Source organism: Alligator sinensis, unplaced genomic scaffold, assembly GCF_000455745.1.
Source record: "Alligator sinensis unplaced genomic scaffold, ASM45574v1 scaffold684_1, whole genome shotgun sequence".
Lineage (NCBI taxonomy): Eukaryota > Metazoa > Chordata > Crocodylia > Alligatoridae > Alligator > Alligator sinensis.
The window spans coordinates 130,102-135,077 of record NW_005842681.1 but is presented as its reverse complement, the minus strand read 5'-3'; positions in this window follow the sequence as shown (position 1 = coordinate 135,077).

Genomic DNA, 4,976 nt, shown 5'->3' with positions numbered 1-4,976 from the left:
TAGGAAGGCCAACTGTACCTTGTCGTGCATCCACAGATGCATTTGAAGCAGGACCAAGGAGGTGATCCTCCCCCTCTATGCGGCACTGCTCAGGCCGCAGCTGGAGTACTGCATCCAGTTCTGGGAGCCGCACTTTAAGAGGGATGTGGACAGCATTGAGAGGGTCCAGAGGATGGCCACTCGCATGATCAGGGGACAGCAGGGCAGGTCCTATGAGGAAAGGTTATGGGACCTGAACCTGTTCAGCCTCCAGAAGAGAAGGCTGAGGGGAGATCTTGTGGCCTGCTATAAACTAGTCAGGGGGGATCAACAGGCACTGGGGGAGTCCCTGTTCCCCCGAGCGCCGCCAGGAGTGACCAGGAATAACGGTCACAAGCTGGCAGAGGGAAGGTTTAAGTTGGACATCAGGAGGCGCTACTTCACGGTCAGGGTGGGTAGGGTCTGGAACCAGCTTCCAAGTGAGGTGGTGCAGGCTCCCCCCCTGGGGGTTTTTAAGAGGAGGTTAGATGACCATCTTGCTGGGGTCGTTTTGACCCCAGTACTCTTTCCTGCCATGGCAGGGGGTCGGACTAGATGATCTGCCCAGGTCCCTTCTGACCCTAGAAACCATTCAACTATGAAACAAACTTGCAGAAAGACCCTGATTTCAGTTGTGCCCCCCATCAACACAGCACAAACCACATCATCACTAGACCAAAAGCATGCATTATAACATCCCAGGTTCATTCACCTGATCTTCTACCAATGTCATATATACCATCATCTGTTTCCAGTGCCCCTTGGCTGTGTACAGTGGACAGACAGGGTGATCCCCATGTGAAAGAATGAATGGATACTGATTTGACATCAGTTCCAGAAATACATGTAAGCCTGTAGCAGAACACTTTAACTTCCCTGGACATTTCAGTAGTTTCTTACTAATATGCAGGGGAAGACAACATGGCTTGTAGCAGGCCTCTGTTAGAACTGCCCATGCAGTTTTTTTCACCCTTTTAGAAAAGCAAATATTACAAATTAAAAAAAAACCCCTCAAATAATTGGACCTTATTTAATCCTTAACGACTAGATTCAATACAGGATTTAGCCATCTGCCAGTTAGGGGCTACAGCACCTAACTTTTTTAGGTGCCTAGTCCTTGGAGTTGAACCTGCAATCCTGAGTAAAGCACTGAAGTTTCCTATACAGGACATGTTAGGCACCTTTGAATTCTGTATTTTAGTTAATGACTATTTAATAAAAATTGCAATCCTTGAAACAGGGATCAGAACTTGGGTCTGTCACATCATAACATCTGATGAAGCAGGCTATTATTTATGATAGCTCATTCCTCTCTGAAACAGTTAGTTTCTAAAGAGCTACCTTGTCCTGCCTTCTCCCAGGCAAGCGCACTCACATTTTATGTGAGACCCAATGTTGTGGATTTGTGTTAAGTGTGCTGTGAGGACCCCTGGGGAACAAGGCCTCCCAGGGAGCTTGGGGAGAAGAATGCTGAGTTCCTTGGTGCTAATCAGGCTGACGTGAATTGGATGCTAAGTACTGCAGGAGCAGAACTGTAGGCACCTACAGCAGGGGTTGGCAACCTGTGGCCTGAGCACCATTGAATACAGCCCCTGGAGCTGGTACTCTGGTGGCAGTGGGGACCTTCACCCAAGCTGTGCTACAGCTGGGTCGGGTAAAGAAGCAGTGGCAGCTGGGTTCTACTGCCAGCCTGACCTGGACCTGAGGTGGGCCATTCCAGTCTGCAGCCGGAAGACTTTGCCAATTGCTGACCCAGAGACCTTTGCTGTTGAACAGGGCAGCACCTGGTGAATGCAAAGAATTGCAGTGCTTGGCACCGGCTGAGCATTGGCTTATTTTAGATTGCAGCTTTGCACCCAGGTGCCCCTATTCTGCCAAAATCCAGACACAGTTGCCCCTGTTCTGTCAGAATCCTACTTTAGTTACCGTAGCCCTGTATTGCATCTAGCCCTTAGTGCAATGTGCTGACTTATTTATTTAATCACAATATTGGTTGTGTAAATTTAGCTGTATCAAAAGCAAACAGTGCATGAATGATATGTCTTTGTTGGATTTATAGTGCCCTTGGGAGCTATCAGCAGCACCCAGATAGCAATTACATTCCCCCATTCCCAGTAATGAGGTAATATTTGGAAACAGAAAATCATTAAATAACACTCTGAGCAATGATACACGTTTAGGTTAAATTTACTGTTGTCATAGACCTCACCTATTCCATAACATTTTCATTTTCTCTTGAGAAAGAATCCTACAGTGCTGATTTGCTTCCATTGCACTCTATGCCCCTCTACTTGTGTGTTATGCTTCAAAAGACAATTGTCTGTTGTTTACAAGTATTTTATATTCTGAAAATCCAATAAAAGTTCTTCTAAAAAGAAACAGCCTCTGCAAGCAAGTAATCATCATAGGGTTTAGGTTACAGCTACTAAATGCACAATTAATTCAATATTTTCTTGATAACTAATTCTTGTATTGGTTTGCCAGATTATTTCCAGTGTACATTTTCTTAAATAAAATAAAATGTCAATTAAAATGAACCAACGCAGTCGGAATACTGCTAAGGTCACCCCACATTAGTCAGTCAGCCAAATCCTTTCTGGAAAATTGTTTAAAGATTTATAGTGGAAATTTTAAAAAAGATGTTTTTGTTTATATTTTTGCATACTGGTGGCTCTTTAAAAAAACATAAATCAATGTAGGAATCCTGTTTGAAACAAAAGATCTATCCACTCCAATCAAATTTGCGTACCATCTGCTGTCCTCACTGGCCCAGTTAATCTGTTTGACCTGTTGATTTGTGAAGTTTTTGCTTCAGTTGTTATCATACTGTGATGATGCCCTTTGAGTCAACCTCTCTTTCTTTTGCCTTGGGGTGACCAAAACAGGACTTGTTTAGGGAGCCAGTTATCTAGCACTCTCAAAACATGGCAGATTGGAAATTGGGAAAGAAACTTCAGAATGCTGCCATTAGACTTCAACTGAGTGTAGAAGCAGAACTCTACCTTGTGAAACTGGGGGAAAAAAAGGAACTAGCATAAAATTATTCAAAAAGGGATACAAACAATTTACAAAGATTTACACAAAATTATCAGATGGGTGATAGGACATTTGGAAATATAAAAAAAATAATTCAATTTGTGACCATTTAAGGATCTGTCTATGTATACTTCATGGGTTTTTTTGAGATGATGATGACTCTGTATGTGTCTGAGTCAGGCTACAAACTCTATTTTGATTTTGAGGCTAGTTTTTGCTACTTTGGACCTGAAAGGACACAAGGGTATCAATAGAGAATGACACTCAAGGGCTGAACCAATTAAATGTTATCACTCTAAATAAGCTACATTATATCAAGTAGAGTTGATTTGCCAGGTGGTGAAGTCACCATGGCCATGAAGCCATCTAATAGGGATGTGTGAACATTTAATGCAGGCTGATCAGGGAGTCACATGACAAAGGGTCTGAAGGGCTACAAAAGGGTGGATAAATGCCTAGGGCAGGGGTGGGCAATTATTTTGGGTAGAGGGCAGCTTACTGAGTTTTGGCAAGCCATCAAGGGCCACATAACAGGCAGCCCAGAGCAGATAAATATTGATTTTCTAAATTTTTTAGGGGCCCCATGGTCTGGATAGAATGGCTCGGTGGGCTGCATCTGGCCCCCGGGCCACTTTTTGCCCACCCCTGGCCTAAGGCATTTTGCTCCTAGGCTATGTTGAATTGTGGAATCTGAGAGGGAACTTGTTGCACCAGGAGCTCAAAAAAGCAAAGGGAAAACCTGCCTTCTTGACTAGAGATGGATTCTAGGTTCAGATTCTAGGAATCAGACTCTAGGGTCCAGAGGTGGGCAACAAAGATGATCAAGAGCTTGGAAGGAAAGTAATTTGAAGAGAGGCTGAAGGAGCTAGGCATGTTCAGCCTGTGGAAAAGGTGGTCAAGAGGGGCATGATAGCTGTCTTCAAATGCTTGAAGGAATGCCATGAAGAAGAGGGAAAGAACCTTTTCTGTCTTGCTGCAGAGAGGATGATATGGAATCAATGGCTTGAAGCTGCAGCAAAGTAGGTTTAGATTGAATATCCAAAAAAAACTTATTCACCATTAGAATAGCGAAGCAGTGGAATAGATTGCCTAGGGAAGTTGCGGACTCTCCATCACTGGAGGTGTTCAAGAAGAGGTTGGACAGTTTCTGGCCATGGATGATCTAGGCGTAGCTATGCCAATTTTCTACCATGGGTATTTCCCATGCTTCTGGGCTTTGCAGATTGCTTCCATGCCCCACCCTTTCCTTTTCTGTTATATATGTCAGGGTGTTTTTTAGCCTTCCCAGAGGCATGGGGTGTTGGCTACAGCCCAGACTGGGGATGTTGATTGGGATGTGCCAGTGCTCCTTCTGGGACCAAAGCTGGATGTTTCTGACTAGAGTGCCCCTCCACTCAGGGTCAGACCAACTGCCATATTTGGAGTCAGGAAGGAATTTTATCCCATAGTCAGACTGATATAGACTGTGGGGGTTTTTACCTTCCTCTTTAGCAAGGGGCGTGGCTGTTGACCTAGGACCTTTTGAGCTTATATTGACAGCATTTTATAGAAACAGGACATTAGCTGCCATATTTCCCCTGCTTTATCTGTAGCAGGTTAGTGCTAGGTCTGTGTTGTGTCAGGGTTCATGGTAGTCTTCTGCAGAGTTTAGATTATGGCTGTATGGGATGGTTTGTATAGAGATGACCCTGCCTCAGGCAGGGGGTTGGGCTAGACCTCTGGAGGTCCCTTCCAATCCTACTTCTCTATGATTCTATGACTATTTCCAAGCAATGGGTGAACTGATTTGAAGAACAGTGTGTTAAGGAAGTTTCTTGTGTTTAAAACCATTTGTAATCTCCCAGATTATATTGTTTAGGTAAAAGCAATGGTGTGATCATATACTCTGAAAAGCTTTTCCTTGTAAGAGTGTTTATCATCTA